We start from the raw sequence: 18,828 nt of genomic DNA on the forward strand, positions 1-18,828 counted from the left end.
ATTTGAGCTAGAAACTAAATTTTGTTTTTCTAAAATCTTCACAATATGCAGCTGATGATGATTTATGTGGCATGTGCAGCAAATCCATTTTTTGAAGAAAATGTTCTGGCCTCTGAATCACCAAAGTCCAGTGGCCCCACCCATTTAATAGCATACAAATGTGGTGGAAAGAGCCTGTCTTTTTAGGATAAAGACAAAAAACACAGGTATCCGATACGTTACATGGGATCCAGTCTACATGAGAAAAAGTGTAGCTAAGAGCAGTAAAAATGTATTGAAATTAATTGAACCAATTATGATTAGTGACACACAGACTACACTGCACCAAATTCCAGCGAGGACTGATCAGAATACGTACATGTATGCGTTCTTGCAGAAAATACACCTCATAATTAGAAATTAGTATTAATCCACAAACAATGTGGATTTCATTGGCTGTGCTACAGCAAGGAGTAGAAGAAGCAATGTTCATGCATTCACACTTGCTGGAATGTAGGTACTCATGGGTTAGTTGCTGCTTTCAGCCAATTTCAGCCAATTTCTTGCGAGAAATGCGCATGCGTGGGAGCGTGCGCTTGCTCAGTTTTCGCAAGGGTCATCCAGAGACAGCGAGGAAGGGGAGGAGGGCAGCCCAGGGACGCCACAGTACAGGTGAGTGTTTTCTGTTTTAGTTTTCATTAATGTCTAATTAGTTGTTTATAGGGGGCTGGCCAACTCCTCTTCGCTGCAGAGTGTGCAGAGATTTGCCTACTCCGCTTTCTCCGCGGAACGCAGAGTAGGCAAATCTCTGCACACTCCACGGGCGGAGCGGAGTTCTCCGCCAGTGCCAAGTATTGACAAACGTAGAACTAATATTGATAAAATAATTTGTGTGTTGGGAAATATTTTTAAGGTACTCAATTAAAAGCTTTTTATTTCTTTTCTTGTGTGAGCCAAGATCTTAAACAGTTGTGATATGACAGAGAATTAATTCGTGAAGTAGACATGCAGATGTTGAATTTTTGTGAAGGTTTAAACTGACTGTCCAGACTCTTCATGAAAATACTTATATGTCCGATTCTCTGGTACTGTGACTCAAGATGGTTCGATGCACTGTGTTTCAGCGAAAGCCATTTCTCTTCATTCCGCCTGCCATCAGCATCTGAAATTAAAACTTGATCTCTATGTCTATCAGTCTCAAATATGAATTTGTGTTCATTGTAACTGAATTGTATTTGAGATACGTTTTAATTTCTGGTGCTACACTTCTGTATACAAGAAATCTGTGCCACTACGTGCCTGATATGAAGGAGGGAAAAGTAGACAATCCACTTAAGTTTGAGCCACAACAGGAAATGCAGCTCTCCGAAAGGGCTAGCGAAGCTCTTGCTAACCTTCATCCGGGCCCTACAGAGGCAGAATTAACCTTTTATGGCACTTCCTAACTTTGATCAGTGATTGTAAGGTCACTAGCCAAAGCTAATAAACATTTCAGGAAAAGCAAGATGCCATGTCACATTGCTTGATGGGGGCACTTAGGGCAAAGAAGCCAACAGGTTGAGAAATAGAAATGATTCAAATGGTAAAAGAAAAGCAGCAAATTGAGTAAGGGAGTGAGAAGAAGGAAACAAGCATTGGTAAATGCATGAGGTTTTGTCTATATAATTAATAATAAGATGTGTTTTGTTGTAAGTTGGAGCATGCTGAGTAGTTGTGCAATATAATTTACCAAAAGTCTGTTAAAGTGTTATGACTTGCTTATCTACAAAAAAGCAATATATGGTGCTAATCCAATTTTTTTTTTTTTAAAGCAGGGTTTAAAAAAATTGTTCACCTCACTGCAGAAGAACCAAAAACCGCTCATATTTCATCAGAGGAAAAGTCTTTAAAAAACAAAAGAAAATCCGCTGGCAGAAAGGAGAAAACAAAAAGAGGAAAAATCCAGAGAATTAGGAAGAAAAGAGCAAAACAACTCTGTTTCGATCCTTATATAAATTTACTTTTGCCTCCGATCTCTGCTCCAAATGATCAGAAGGGGGAAGAAGGTCAACAGGAAGTTTCTCCAATGGATTTTAGCTCACTTCTGTTGAATTCCAGTACTACAATCCTGGTGTCACAAGAAGCTAACATTTTAAACTTAAGTTCTACAAGGGGGGGCAACATGTAGTCTTATTCCTAATACTGCACTATTTGCCTCCGCTATTGGCAGTGATGTGACCTATAATCTTAAAAATGTGTCTAAGGGAGATTCTCATGTTAGCCTTCTGCCTTTTGTACCTCTTTCTTTGGATTTTGTTTTTATTTTTGATCATGAGCTATATATAAATTGGTCTTATCTATAGAGCTGTTTCGCTGAAATATATGACATGCAAATGATCCAGAGTGTTGATTTGGCTTTGGTTCAAGTTTTAAAATATGGCAATCTTGGGGGAGCCAGAGTGACGTTTGAGTTCTAAGGTGACTTCCCATCTAATAATCACAAATTCTGATGAACTAGGATGTTATGGTATCAACGTTATGGTCCCTAATGAGGAGAAAACTCCTGAAAAAGAGTCCGATAACAGGCTGTCCACCACCCTATTAGACCTACCATCTTTGGATTCTCTTCACCTGGAGAGAGAAAGGGTATCACAGGTCTCTCTCTGGAAGGATTGAAGGAGAGTCTCCCTCCAACCAGAGAAAAAGAGTTGTCATGCATTAACTGTAGACGAGGCAAATAAGAAATGGAGTTGGATGGCAGGGGCTCTCAATGCAAATAGCACTGCTGGCCTACGATTGGGGAACTCCTCCTAGCAAGGGCCTTAAATTGATTTCCTGGAATGCAGCCAGATTAAGCACAAACAAAAACATATTGTTATTCTTGAAAGAACAGAATGCTGACATAATATGTTAATAAAAGTCCTGGATTATAACGAATTGGTCCATTGAAGAATACTTTGTGTTGAGCTGCCCTGCGCTCCCGGGGAGCAAGGGACATGCAAAAGGAGGCATTGCTATTCTGCTTAAATCAAGCCTCAAATGGATACATAAAATAATTCCGCATGCCTCTAATCTATTTCAGGCAATTAAGATAGATACCAAGGAAGATTATGATAATTCTGAATCACTCCTAATTGTAAATGCATACATACCACCCAGTATATCCAATACACATTTACTAAAAGACTTGTTTGTCTTCGTCTCGTGTATCCTGGACTGTAAGAACTTAATGTTGGTTGGTGACCTTAATGCTAAAGTTTCCACCCATACTATGGGGCCTTTTGCTAATACCAATAAGGACGAGGCACTAAACATCCCGTCAGCTCATTATCCAATTCATAGTCGAACCGATAAAAGGGGAACAATTTTACTCGAACGCTTAAGAAATTTGGACTTATAAATAGTCAAAGGGAGACTAGATAAAGATATCCCAGCTAAAATTACACATAAGGGACCTAATGATGGCTTTATTATTGATTATGTAATTGCCTCAGCAGATTTTTTTAATAGGTTATCCAATATGGAGATTTTAGAAAATCTATTTAGCGACCACAAGGTAATCAGTTTAAAAATAGAATTGTCCTGTGTTAGGGGGATCTCTTGGAACTTCAAGGATAAGTCGGTTGCTTTCAATAAAGCTAATGGCAGAATTTACTGGAATACTCTGGCCGTTACAAAACTTAAAGAGTCCCTAACAATTTTAATAGGAGATCAGCAGTTCATAGTATCAGAAGATTTTGACCACCCCGAAACTAATCTGTTGGAATCTTTTAGCCATAGCATAAACACTATGGTCGCGTCCTGTAAATCTAGCCAACCATTAATTAAACAGAGACCGTTTTTCAATCCTTTACTTCAAATAAATAGGGATTCAAACAAATTGGTGAGGGCTCAGTTCTCGAATTATTCCCCTGAATGAAATAGATTAATAGGTTTACTAAAGAGGAAACGACAACGGGAAAAACGCTCCTTAAAACAAAAAAAGGAAGACTATGAATGGGTCCAGTTAAAAGAAGCTGATTCTAAAAATAATTCTAAACGATATTGGGAAATAATTGCAGAAAGTTGTGGAACCAGAATGAAATCTCTTCCTATCCCAATAGAAAAAGTAGATTGGAAAACACACCTATTAGAACTTTATCCTGCGAACCCCAATTCCTTTTGGTCTGACTTCATTTTAATGAATGCCTCTAAAATTTCCGAATGCAGTTATGCTCCTTCAAAGGGGGAAGTCGTTGAACTCATTAAAAAAATGAGAGCCTCAGGGGAAATGGGTCCTGACGAAATCCACATGTCAATTATTAAAAAAGAGCCAATAATATGGGCTACATATCTTACCCCTTTGTTTGAATACTGTTATTTGCATGGCTTGACCCCCCCCATCATGGTCCAGTAGTATCCTAATCCCTCTGTATAAAAAGGGCCAAAGACACCATACAGTTAACTACGAGCAAATTGCCTTATTAGAAGCGGTGGGGAAAATATTTGCTCGCAGTATCCTTGATAATCTTACTGATTGGTTTGTAGAGGAAAAAATTCTCCCCATGGAGCATGCTGGGTTCAGGAAAAACCATTCCACCCTAGACAACATCAGTATGTTGAAACTAATAGAGGAGAAATAACCTGTATTTCGCAGGACAAATGTCTATGTTGCATTCATAGATTTTTCTACAGCTTTTGATAAGGTTGACCGGCCACTTTTTTGGAAAAAGCTACATAAAATGGGGGTGGCCACAACTTTGTTATCTTTAATTATAGCCCTACATTCTCAAACATGGTGTCAGGTACTAATGTGGGGAAATCAGTGCCTTTCATCAGTTATTCCTACAGAAAATGGCTTGAAGCAAGGTTGTCTATTAGCACCTCTCCTGTTCTCTCTATATTTAAGAGATTTACCGGATTGTTTTTCCCCAACGGAAGGAGATGCTTTAAGATAGGTGGCCATCCATTCCCCTGCCTTATGTATGCAGATGATGTTGTAATTTAGGACCTGACCCCTATTGGTTTGAATAAAAAATTGTCACTACTGCAGAATTATACGACTGCACAATTTCTGAAGATTAATGTTGCAAGGTTCTGATTATGAAACGTGGCAAAAACAGAAAAGTTTGTAATTTTAATTGGAGAATTGGTTCCCAAAAACTTGAGATTGAAGACTCCTACCTCTATTTGGGGAAAGTAATTTCAAGTAGTATAAAGATTATTCCCCATGGTGAACACAGCTCTTGCAAAGCCGCATCGCATGCAAATGGCCTACGCATATTCAACAGTGCTATGGGTCGAAGATATTTTTTACATTTGCTTTTAGTTTTTAAAGCTGAAATTCCTCCCACCTTGTCATATGCTATAGAATCTATTCCAGTAAGAGAATGAAGTTGTCTGGATAAGATTAAAGGCAAGATTTACATAAATTATGCAGTTTTAATACTCTTGTTCCAATAGCCGCAATTAGGCTTGAATTTGGCTTGGTACAGGTTCGGACGCAGACGCCGCAGAAGGTCAGAACAACTAAGGGAGGGGGGAAAGTGGGGGGGGGGGGTGGCAGGACCAGGGCAGGCCACAAACCCCCCACCAAAGTCACACAGCACACATGCCCTGGACATACCTGACTCCCAGGCCCTGGTCACTATGAGGCGGTGTGGGCCTGATCAGTTAAGCCAGCGACCGCCACAACGGAAGTCCTTCACGACGCGAACCGGCAACACAACCAGACAGGTACGTCCCGTACCCACACCCACGTCACCCCAACAATGGCGGGACGGCTCGTACCCACGTGGCAAAGGTCTGGGTACGGGCCGCACAAGCATCACATAGCGTGGGGATGGATATGTACGGACCGTACCCCCACCCCGTATGCATGGAGCGTACCCCCACCCCAACAGTGTAAGTACGACCCGTACCCTCACCTCGAATGCATGGAGCGTACCCCCACCCCACCAGTGTAAGTACGACCCGTACCCCCACCCGCGTACGTATGGAGCGTACCCCCACCCCACCAGTGTAAGTACGACCCGTACCCCCACCCGCGTACTTATGGAGCGTACCCCCACCCCAACAGTGTAAGTACGACCCGTACCCCCACCCGCGTACGTATGGAGCGTACCCCCACCCCAACAGTGTAAGTACGACCCGTACCCCCACCCGCGTACGTATGGAGCGTACCCCCACCCCAACAGTGTAAGTACGACCCGTACCCCCACCCGCGTACGTATGGAGCGTACCCCCACCCCAACAGTGTAAGTACGACCCGTACCCCCACCCGCGTACGTATGGAGCGTACCCCCACCCCAACAGTGTAAGTACGACCAGTACCCCCACCCGCGTATGTATGGAGCGTACCCCCACCCCAACAGTGTAAGTACGACCCGTACCCTCACCTCGAATGCATGGAGCGTACCCCCACCCCAACAGTGTAAGTACGACCCGTACCCCCACCCGCGTACGTATGGAGCGTACCCCCACCCCAACAGTGTAAGTACGACCCGTACCCCCACCTCGAATGCATGGAGCGTACCCACATCCGTGTATGTCATGAGCGTACATATTGTGAAATAGGAGGGGTGTGTGCAGAGTCCTCCCAGCAGTGCCCAGAGACAGGAGGGGTGGGTGCAGAGTCCTCCCAGCAGTGCCCTGAGACAGGAGGGGTGGGTGCAGAGTCCTCCCAGCAGTGCCCTGAGACAGGAGGGGTGGGTTCCTATCACTCCCAGCAGTGCCCTGAGACAGGAGGGGTGTGTGCAGAGTCCTCCCAGCAGTGCCCTGAGACAGGAGGGGTGGGGGCGTATCACTCCCAGCAGTGCCCTGAGACAGGAGGGGTGTGTGCAGAGTCCTTCCAGCAGTGCCCTGAGACAGGAGGGGTGTGTGCAGAGTCCTCCCAGCAGTGCCCAGACACAGGAGGGGTGGGGGCCTATCACTCCCAGCAGTGCCCTGAGACAGGAGGGGTGTGTGCAGAGTCCTCCCAGCAGTGCCCAGACACAGGAGGGGTGTGTGCAGAGTCCTCCCAGCAGTGCCCAGACACAGGAGGGGTGGGTGCAGGGCCCTCCCAGCAGTGCCCAGAGACAGGAGGGGTGGGTTCCTATCACTCCCAGCAGGCGCCGCTTCCGACCATCCACACTCCTCACGGCGCTGACGGCGTCCAGCCATATCTTCTCCTTGGCAGAGGCGTCTACCTGTGAGGATGGACAAGTGACACTACCTCAATACACCTGGCACATGTCACAGGGACACAGATTATAACACATTTGCTGTTTCCAACAAGGCATAGTATGCATCCAACGCATTGCACCTTTGTCATAGGGACATGATCCTCTGGGGGAAGGCCAAAAGCAGTACGTGCCATTTAAAGGACACAGGTGGAATGAGGGCAATTACACAAGCAATGATCCAGGCTCACACTGTGCATCACACCCAACCCTCCTGTCTCTGGGCACTGCTGGGAGTGATAGGCCCCCACCCCTCCTGTCTCTGGGCACTGCTGGGAGTGTTAGGCACCAACCCCTCCTGTCTCAGGGCACTGCTGGGAGTGTTAGGCACCCACCCCTCCTGTCTCAGGGCACTGCTGGGAGGACTCTGCACACACCCCTCCTGTCTCTGGGCACTGCTGGGAGGACTCTGCACCCACCCCTCCTGTCTCAGGGCACTGCTGGGAGGACTCTGCACACACCCCTCCTGTCTCAGGGCACTGCTGGGAGTGATAGGCCCCCACCCCTCCTGTCTCTGGGCACTGCTGGGAGTGATAGGCACCCACCCCTCCTGTCTCTGGGCACTGCTGGGAGTGTTAGGCCCCCACCCCTCCTGTCTCAGGGCACTGCTGGGAGGACTCTGCACACACCCCTCCTGTCTCAGGGCACTGCTGGGAGGACTCTGCACACACCCCTCCTGTCTCAGGGCACTGCTGGGAGTGATAGGCACCCACCCCTCCTGTCTCTGGGCACTGCTGGGAGTGTTAGGCCCCCACCCCTCCTGTCTCTGGGCACTGCTGGGAGTGTTAGGCACCCACCCCTCCTGTCTCAGGGCACTGCTGGGAGTGAAAGGCACCCACCCCTCCTGTCTCTGGGCACTGCTGGGAGTGTTAGGCACCCACCCCTCCTGTCTCAGGGCACTGCTGGGAGTGATAGGCACCCACCCCTCCTGTCTCTGGGCACTGCTGGGAGACATCAGGCATCCCCCCCCCTGGGAACCCCCCTACAGTACATAGCATGTGTGTCACACCTGGACACAATGGCAGAAGTCACAGTCACAAAAAAGGGACACAGTCTGTGCCAGTGGACACTGAACTCACCTGATAACCTGGTCGCCCATACAGCATGGGGTACCGTGGGAGGATCACATCCACCAAAGCCATGTTCTCCTCCAGGGTGAATGGCTGTGACCTCTCCACAGCCCTTGACATGGTTCCAGGGAATCAGTAGCAGCAGCTGGGTCGTGGAATACAGAGATGTGCAGGCAAGTGCTCCCTCATGGGACCTGGCTGCCTTATATGTGCCTTGCTGGCCCATCTCATGCACAGGAGTACAGAGTGATTGGTCACTCACATATGCATCCTATGTTTCCTCCAATCCCTTCAAACATAGCAGTCTGTGGGTTCTCAATCTGTTTTTTTCTCCTGCATGATGTCAGCCCCACAAACACATTGCAACAAAGTAGATTCATTCCAACTGACTTCTGCTGTGCACCTACATGAACAAAATCAAAATTTGAACTTGGTCTCCATGACAACCAGCATGCATGTAGGCCTTAATACTTGTCCCTCATGTGTCCCCTATGTAATTTGGAGCTTCACACATAGGTACGGTGAGTTCCGGGGCCCTAGGGCACCCCAAATGCATAGCAACACCCCGTACACGCGTGCCTACGTTCACTATCACTATGGGTGTCCTCGCGTATGCGTACTCGTAGTGGTACGGGCCGTACACACGCCTGTACGCTCACTATCACTACGTGTACGCATACGCGAGGACAACCATAGTGATAGGGAGAGTACAGGCGTGTGTACGGCCCGTACAACTACGTGTACGCATACGCGAGGACACCCATAGTGATAGGGAGAGTACAGGCGTGTGTACGGCCTGTACCACTATGGGTGTTCTTGCGTATGCATACTCGTAGTTGTATGGGCCGTACACACGCCTGTACGCTCACTATCACTACGTGTACGCATACGCGAGGACACCCATAGTGATAGGGAGAGTACAGGCGTGTGTACGGCCCGTACAACTACGAGTACGCATACGCAAGAACACCCATAGTGGTACGGGCCGTACACACGCCTGTACGCTCACTATCACTACGTGTACTCATACGCGAGGACACCCATAGTGATAGGGAGAGTACAGGCGTGTGTACGGCCCGTACAACTATGTGTACGCATACGCGAGGACACCCATAGTGATAGGGAGAGTACAGGCATGTGTACGGCCCGTACAACTACGAGTACGCATACGCAAGAACACCCATAGTGGTACGGGCCGTACACACGCCTGCACGCTCACTATCACTACGTGTACGCATACGCGAGGACACCCATAGTGATAGGGAGAGTACAGGCGTGTGTACGGCCCGTACAACTACGTGTACGCATACGCGAGGACACCCATAGTGATAGGGAGAGTACAGGCGTGTGTACGGCCCGTACCACTATGGGTGTTCTTGCGTATGCGTACTCGTAGTTGTATGGGCCGTACACATGCCTGTACGCTCACTATCACTACGTGTACGCATACGCGAGGACACCCATAGTGATAGGGAGAGTACAGGCGTGTGTACGGCCCGTACAACTATGAGTACGCATACGCAAGAACACCCATAGTGGTACGGGTCGTACACACGCCTGTACGCTCACTATCACTACGCGTACGCATACGCGAGGACACCCATAGTGATAGGGAGAGTACAGGCGTGTGTACGGCCCGTACAACTACGAGTACGCATACGCAAGAACACCCATAGTGGTACGGGCCGTACACACGCCTGTACGCTCACTATCACTACGTGTACGCATACGCGAGGACACCCATAGTGATAGGGAGAGTACAGGCGTGTGTACGGCCCGTACAACTACGTGTACGCATACGCGAGGACACCCATAGTGATAGGGAGAGTACAGGCGTGTGTACGGCCGGTACAACTACGTGTACGCATACGCGAGGACACCCATAGTGATAGGGAGATTACAGGCGTGTGTACGGCCCGTACAACTACGTGTACGCATACGCGAGGACACCCATAGTGATAGGGAGAGTACAGGCGTGTGTACGGCCCGTACAGCTACGTGTACGCATACGCGAGGACACCCATAGTGATAGGGAGACTACAGGCGTGTGTACGGCCCGTACCACTATGGGTGTTCTTACGTATGCGTACTCGTAGTTGTACGGGCCGTACACATGCCTGTACGCTCACTATCACTACGTGGACGCATACGCGAGGACACCAATAGTGATAGGGAGAGTACAGGCGTGTGTACGGCCCGTACATACGGCAGCACTCCCATAGTGATATGGGAACGTACACAGGCCCTCTTAGAAGCAGTACGGCGGTTTTCACACATCACAGTGGTGACAGGCAGCACACAGGAAGGAATAGGGTGGACATACTTGTCCATGGATGGACATACTTGTTCATGAATGGACATCAAGGCATTGTCTGTGCATTACTACATGTGTGGGGCACTGGTGTGACAGGCTGTGATGTGGCACATTACTCCTGAGTCGAGAAGGCACCAGATGTATGATGAGATGTGTACAGATGTAATGTGTGACGGTGCAATGTGTGGCAGGCATGCCCTTGACTCCTTGGACATGTGTGCATGTCGTACTGCACACTTGGGATGACCGACACTGGCATGGCACGGACACCAACACATGGAAGTGTCCCCTGATGCCCGTTACAGAGGTTACCACACCTGACTTGTCACTACCCACGGTGCACGATGTGACTATGTCATGTATGTGTGGGGGCTTCCCATTTGGTTGATGTTGGAGCACCCTCAAAAGCTGCAGCTGTTGCAGCAACCAACATGTGTCTGTGTGTAGATTGACATTGCACACTGTTCCGCACACCATGCCACATGTGGTTTCGGATGTGAGGTGCGCATGTATGCATGGGACACGGAGTAGCATGACAAGGACATGTCTGCATCCTCTCAATGAATGTGTGGTGAGTCATGACATGTGCACCTTCATGGCAAGGTGTGTGGGCTGTCCTAGTGTAATGTCATGTGACCTGTGGCTCTAGTGTTCCGCTACCAGTCTCTGCAATCGGCCTCCTACTTCTGCTGATGTGTGGGTGTATGTCACTCCTGTCTTGCGTCTGGCTGTTCACTTGCACTGGGACAAAGCTAATCCCATGGCATGGCATGGGGAGGTTCTCAATCTCCGTGTGTAGCTGGGTCTTGGTAGGAGTGTCACCTGGCAGGCATACGTGTCCAGGGCATGTGGCACATACCTCACTCCGTATGTAGCATATGTGTATAGACAGATTAACATGTGCTCAGTACAAATGATTTATTGTTGTTGTGCACTCACTCTTCCTTGTCACTTCCAAATTACTGCAGAGCGCCGCCTCTTCCCCGAGCAATGCCAAGTTCCCAACCCCTGAACAGATGACTGGGGTCAAGCGTGGATTCTATGCCCTGGGAGGGATGCCCCATGTCATTGGGTCCATAGATGGGACACATGTAGCTTTGGTACCACCACACGCACGGGAGGTAGCGTACCGCAATCGGAAGCACTACCACTCCATCAATGCCCTTGTGGTGTGTCTGTCCAACATGGTGATTTCACATGTCTGTGCTCGTTTTCCAGGATCAGCACACGATGCCTACATCATGAGGCGTAGCAGGATGCCTGAAATGATGATGCAGCTTTGCAACGAACGAGCATGTGTTGTTGGTGGGTACAGTCTGTCTGTCCTGTATTTTGCATTACCTACCAGCACGACCGCTTCACCACTTCTAACGATGTCCATGTGCTTCCCATGTAGGGGACGCTGGCTATCCCAACATGCCATGGCTGCTCACACCTCTCCGCAACCCCATCACGCCGGCCCAGCTCCGCTACAACACCGCCCATGGCCGGACAAGGCGAGTGATAGAGAGGACGTTTGGCCTGCTGAAGAGCCGATTTCGGTGCCTCCACAAGACCGGCGGCGCGCTCCCATATGCCCCTGCGAAGGTCTGCAAAATCTTCATGGTCTGCTGCATGCTGCACAACATGGCAGTTGAGAAAGCTGTGCCACTCATCCTGGATCAACATGACGAGGACCATCCACCCGTGGAGGACGAAGGGCTTGGCAATGGGGCTAGTGATGTGGAGGATGTGGAGCCGCAAGAGGACATCCGGACTCGGCTCATACGCGACTTCTTTGCTTAGTGGTGAGTACCAGTGTCTGAGTGTGCACACATTGCTCCACGTGTGGCATGTATTGTGATGTGTGTCTCCACCTGCATGTATGGCACGTGAGTCAGATGTGTGTGTGGGTGTGTCACTGGAGTGATGGTGGCAGTGATGGTTGTATTTCCACAGTCATAATTGTGACCTAGCATGTTGTCATCCATGCATGTGTCGAGTACACGCACATGCAAGTGGCTGTGCTTTTTGTGGCTGACTTCTTGTGTGTCTCTCATCCCCAGGTACTTGCGCATGCCGTCTGCTGGTTGCATTGTAGTGGCACTGCTATTCCTCATGGACACATCATCGTGTGCTGACTCAGCGTTACAGGCACGGACAAGTTTGGAAGTCTCCTTAGGGTAAGGGATGCATCAGGGGTGTATTGGGTGTGGCAGTTGTTCACGATGTATGCACACTGCCCCTGTCGATGTTTGGTTCCTCTGCAGCCATGTAGCATCACCATGGGACACGACATGCAGCTGTGTACACCTGAATAGATGGTCTGACTGGTTGACAGTCATCAGTGATGGGATAGTGGATTGTGATGATGGCATCAATGTGTGTAACACTGCCTTCTGACACATACGGTTTGCATTGGCTTGACATGGTGTGGGACTTCTACATCAGCGGATCAATGGTGTATGGCAGTCTCTCCGTGAACAGCTGTGGGTGTTTAGCTGTTGGCCGACAATTGTGTGCCAGTTCCATGGCTATCACGCATTTGTGCTGCAGAAGGGGGGTGCCAGTGTTGGACCCACATGTTACTCCACATGAGGTGTTCATGTGTACATCAAGTTGCCTCTGCAATCCCGAATACATGACTAATAAAGGTGTCCCTATGCCTCCAAGGTGCCTCTTCTCAGTCAATGCTGGTGTGTTGCCACGGTGCATCCAGCATGTCTGGCAGGGTTTCCCCTGCTAGTGGCTATGTGTCTATGTGTCGAGTAGCAAGATGCAAGCTGTGTGTGTGGCCTGAGACTGTGTATTATGCATGATGTCCATGACTGTGTGGGTATTGTGACATGTGTCATCCCCATGCATCCAACGTTGGCCAGGCCCCCATTCTCTGCATCCACCGGACTCAAGCTTGCAGGACATGGTTCTGCCACCTGTCTACACATACCTGGGTGCCCCCCAGGACACTGGACTGGATCCCTGACCTCTGCGCATGACTGTTGCTGTACTCAATGTGTCTGTCAGCACGGTTGTGCGGCCACCCCCTCAGCTGGTTGGGCCCATCACGGGTGTGTATGGTGCTCCATGTCTGTCTTGCCTAATACACTGTGGCCCGTGTGTCCTGTGCCAGACTCAGGCCCCAGGGTGTGGATGGTTGAAGTCAAAAGAGAACTCAGGCATGTTTAGACTTTACGAGACACATGTAAGGTAATAATGCAACCAGCAGGCATCTTCTCTTAATGGTGTGAATTTTTATTTTTGTGGGGGGGTGTAGGGGGGGGTATGACCTGAGGGGCTTTCCGGGAGTTTGGAATCCAAAGTTCAGTAGGGGAGTTGGTGTCCTTGCCATTGGAAATCCTCAGAGTACATGCCACAGTCTTTGTCCACATTGGTCAGACAGTGACCAGCAAGGCCATGTGGCAGAGAATGTCTCGTGATGCTGTGATGCTGTTGCTCCAGTGGGCCAGGTGCCAGGCCAGGTGTCCTGGGAGATGGTGATGTAGCGCCGACCCTCACGGTCCTTTCCGTGGACGACCCGGCCTCCTGCGGGGACCCTCAGCATCAGGCCGTGACGATGTTTGGGATGCTCCATCAGATGTTTCCTCCTCCTCCCTGTGGGTGGTGATGTTCTATGCCTTCTGGCACAGGGAGGGTTGCCCATGTTGTCGGCCATCTGACGGAGTGTATCGTGAATCCCCTGGAACACCGTCACTTGCTCAGCCTGTCTGTCCTCCATCCTCCGTTGGTGTTGCAGTAGACAGGCATGTTGCTGGGCCTGCTGGGTCTTTATCTCATCGAGGGTCCCCTTGATCTCATTGAGGGTGGACACAACCTGGGCCATGCCCGTGGTGTCCTGCCGGTATGTGTCCAGGATGTTACGGACATGGGAATATACCGGTTCCCCAGCCAACTGGTCAGGCTGGCGCCTCCGCCGTCCTCCACTCCCACCACCCCTGCCAACTTGCACCTGGCCTGCCCTTGTGGGCACATCGGGTCTCCGGGACCCCTGAGGGGTGGCATTGGCATTGCCGCCTGCCTCCTCCTGGGTGCCCGGGACACCGTGTCCCTCCTGGCCAGCCTGGCTGCTTTGTGGTGGTGGGGCAGGGATCCTGGGTGTCTTCTGTGATGTGGCAGGAGTGGGGGTGGTGGTTGGCCCCGTTGTACCTGACGCAGGTGCTGCAGGTGGTTGGACACCAGAGGTGCCAGGTTGGTCGGGGTCGTCCACAGAGTGGTGCGAGTCGTTGCTGCCGGTGGGATCGGGCTCCCGCAGATCCGGGTCCTGTGAGTCTTCCCCCCCAGTGTTGGGGGGTGAACCACGACGTTGACCTGTGTGTGAGAGAGACAATGTTAATTTTGGTCCATACAACATCCATGTTTCATCAGTTTCAACGTTGGCACATTTCCTCTTGCAATTAGGATCTGTCTTGCATTCCACTCACAGTGCACTTGTGCATGGGTGTGTCCCTTGGGCACCACTTTGGCCCCTTTAACTATGTGTGGCACAGTCTTACTTGCTGCGTCAAGTGTGACTGCAGTCAGCAGTGGACTGGGCAGGTGTGGCGAGCCATGCATTGGTGCCTTCCGTGTAGCACTGTACATGTGCTCATGGAGTGGATCCACACACTTATATAATGCAGGTAGCTGTCGTTGTGCTCGTGAACAGGTTGTGAGATGGCCCTGTGTTTTGCCATGGGGAAGAGGGGGGGTTCTGGCACTGGCCACCCTTGGCTACATGCACGCAGTCTACCTGCTGACGAGCAGACATTCCCACACACCACACAGCTGATTTGCTCTCCCTGTGTCTCACTCCCTCTCTGTCCCCCTCTCCCTCCCTCCGTGTGTCAGCCTCCTCCCTCTGTCCGTGTCCCTGTGTCTCCCTCCCTCTCTGTCCCCCTCTCCCTCCCTCCGTGTGTCAGCCTCCTCCCTCTCTCTGTGTCCCTGTGTCTCCCTCCCTCTCTGTCCCCCTCTCCCTCCCTCCGTGTGTCAGCCTCCTCCCTCTGTCCGTGTCCCTGTGTCTCCCTCCCTCTCTGTCCCCCTCTCCCTCCCTCCATGTGTCAGCCTCCTCCCTCTGTCCATGTCCCTGTGTCTCCCTCCCTCTCTGTCCCCCTCTCCCTCCCTCCGTGTGTCAGCCTCCTCCCTCTGTCCGTGTCCCTGTGTCTCCCTCCCTCTCTGTCCCCCTCTCCCTCCCTCCGTGTGTCAGCCTCCTCCCTCTGTCCGTGTCCCTGTGTCTCCCTCCCTCTCTGTCCCCCTCTCCCTCCCTCCATGTGTCAGCCTACTCCCAATGTCCGTCTCCCTGTGTCTCCCTCCCTCTCTGTCCCCCTCTCCCTCCCTCCGTGTGTCAGCCTCCTCCCTCTGTCCGTGTCCCTGTGTCTCCCACCCTCTCTGTCCCCCTCTCCCTCCCTCTGTGTCCCCCTCTCCCTCCCTCTGTGTGTCACCCTCTGTCACCTCAGCCCAGCTTCCTGGGCACACACTGTTAGCAGATCTTTGAATGGCCCTTGGCTTGTTGATGTGAGTTTGTTTCTGATCTCCAGGCACCCATTGGGTGTAGTGTCTGTCTCTGCGCTGCTGCTGTGGTGGTGTGTGCTGCCACTCTTTCACAATGTTGGCTGTTCATTAGCTGCTGTCATGTGCAAAACAGTGCCTTCACCCCCATGTGTTGATGCAAGGCGTCCGCCATTTGCTGGCGGGTCTTTCCTGTGTGGGGACACAGTGTTTGTCTGGCTGTGACCTAGGCCATATGGGCAGAGGGCATTGTTGTCTGCTTCTGAGTTGCACTATGTGAATTTTGGGGCCCACCCTCCCGCCATCCGGGTTACTGTGTCATGTGTTGGTGTCTTCTGTGGCCTGTGACTTGACATTGTCCAGCTGGGTGCATGGGGCATGGTGGTGGCAGTGGCATGTGCGTGTTCATGGAGTGTGGTTGAGTCATGCGATAGCTTGGGGTGGTTGCATGCCTGTTAGTGATTTTGGTTGTGGATGACGTTCCCCCCATGTGAGGTGCATTGTTTGTGTACTCACCCGGGTCTCGGAGTCCTCCTAATCCTTCGACTGCCTCCTCGGAGTCCTCCTAATCCTTCGACTGCCTCCACCGTATGGCCATCACCCTCTCCTCCCAGGGCTGGTAGTGTACGGGTCTGCGGGAGGGCCCTCCTCCAGTGGCGTTGGCCTGGTTGTGTTCCTCCAGCATCTTGGCTCGGACCCTCCTCCGCAGATCGTACCACCTGGCTTGGCATTCCTGCCTGGTCCTTCTGGTGTCCGCAACAGCATTCACAGCATCGACGATGGTCTGCCACATGGCTGTTTTTGCTGCCATGCTGGTCTGTCTGACCAATGTTCCAAAGAGCTGTGGCTCGACTCTGAGGATTTCATCAACAAGGACCTCCAACTCTCGGTTACTGAACTTTGGATTCTTGTTAGTGGGCATGGTGAGGGGTGTGGGTGTGGATGGTGGGGGGGTGTGTGGATGGTTGTGGGTGTGTGGGTGTGGTTGTGCAGGTGTGTGTGTGAATGTGATGAGGGGGTGTTTGTGAAGGTGGTTGTGTGAAGGTGTGCAAGTGTAAGGTGTGGTGAAGCTTGTAGTATGGTTCTGTGGTGTCTGGCAGCAGTGAGTCTGTTGCAAAGGCTCATGGTTTGTGTGTGTGGGCCCTTTTTATTGGTCCATTGGTGGGTGTGGCTGTGTTTGAAGTTTGGGTGGGTGTGTTATAAGGAGTGGTGGTGTTTTGGGCCTCTGTTTGTTTTTGGCAGTTGCAGGTCAGTGAATGTGTTGTTTTAGTGTTTGTTGGCCATGTTTAGTGGCTTTGTGCCATTCGAATAGTGTATTCTTGTGTTGTTTTGTTTTGTCCTGGTTGTGTACGTGCGTTTTGAGCGTGTGTACGGTGTGTACATGGGCCATTTGGTTGTACGGTGCTGTCCTTGTGTGTGGCTTGGTACGACTCGTACATGCGGTTGTGATGTTGGGGCCTGGGCTGCACTCCGTACTTAGGAGGTTGTGGTGGGGGTGCGACTCTGACGTACACGGGTGTACATACATGGTGGTACGACACGTACAGGGGTGGGGGTACGACGCGAACGTACAGGGGTGTACATGCACGGGGGTAGGACACGTACAGGGGTGGGGGTACGACGCGAACGTACTGGGGTGTACATACACGGTGGTACGACACGTACAGGGGTGGGGGTACGACGCGAACGTACTGGGGTGTACATGCACGGGGGTAGGACACGTACAGGGGTGGGGGTACGACGCGAACATACTGGGGTGTACATACACGGTGGTACGACACGTACAGGGGTGGGGGTACGATGCGAACGTACTGGGGTGTACATACACGGTGGTACGACACGTACAGGGGTGGGGGTACGACGCGAACGTACAGGGGTGTACATACACGGGGGTAGGACATGTACAGGGGTGGGGGTATGACTCGGACGTACAGGGGTGTACATGCACGGGGGTTGGACACGTACAGGGGTGGGGGTACGACTCGAACGTACTGGGGTGTACATGCACGGGGGTAGGACGCGTACAGGGGTGGGGGTATGACGTGAACGTACTGGGGTGTACATACACGGTGGTACGACACATACAGGGGTGGGGGTACGACGCGAACGTACTGGGGTGTACATGCACGGGGGTAGGACACGTACAGGGGTGGGGGTACGACGCGAACGTACTGGGGTGTACATACACGGGGGTACGACACGTACACGGGTGGGGGTACGACGCAAACGTACTGGGGTGTACATGCACGGGTGGGGGTTCGACACGTACACGGGTGTACATACAGGGGGGGTGTGTACATTAACGGGGAGTGCGACTCGACTGTATGGGTGCTGGGGGAGTGTTGGGCACGTATGCGAGGACATGTCTCCATGGTTGCAATGGGAGTTCGGTGCGGACGGTGTTTTTACCATACGGTTGTGAGTTCAGACGCACGGGTTGGATCGTGATTCCTCGGTCGGACTTGACTTTTCACATTTGTACGGTAAATCGTCCGAGGACGTGTCGGACACATTTTCCGACCCGAGGACGTGTGGGGAAATATTCCGACTGCGGTTCGTATGGACTTTTTACCATGCGAATCGTGATTGCCAGTTTGTACGGCACTTGTACGTTTCGCACGGTAAAAAGACCGGATACGAGTCGTACGGGGAAATTTTTTACCGGATCGTAATTGGCACCTAACTCTCTCTTTTCATTTAAGAAAATAACCACAAACTCAGGAAAGTTTTAAATCTTTATCTAAATTTCAAACCGTTCGTGAACCATCTCAAATACATAGTGCAGTCACCATCATTCTTAGGAGAG

This window comes from Triturus cristatus, chromosome 4_1, assembly GCF_964204655.1.
Source record: "Triturus cristatus chromosome 4_1, aTriCri1.1, whole genome shotgun sequence".
NCBI classification, from domain to species: Eukaryota; Metazoa; Chordata; class Amphibia; order Caudata; family Salamandridae; genus Triturus; species Triturus cristatus.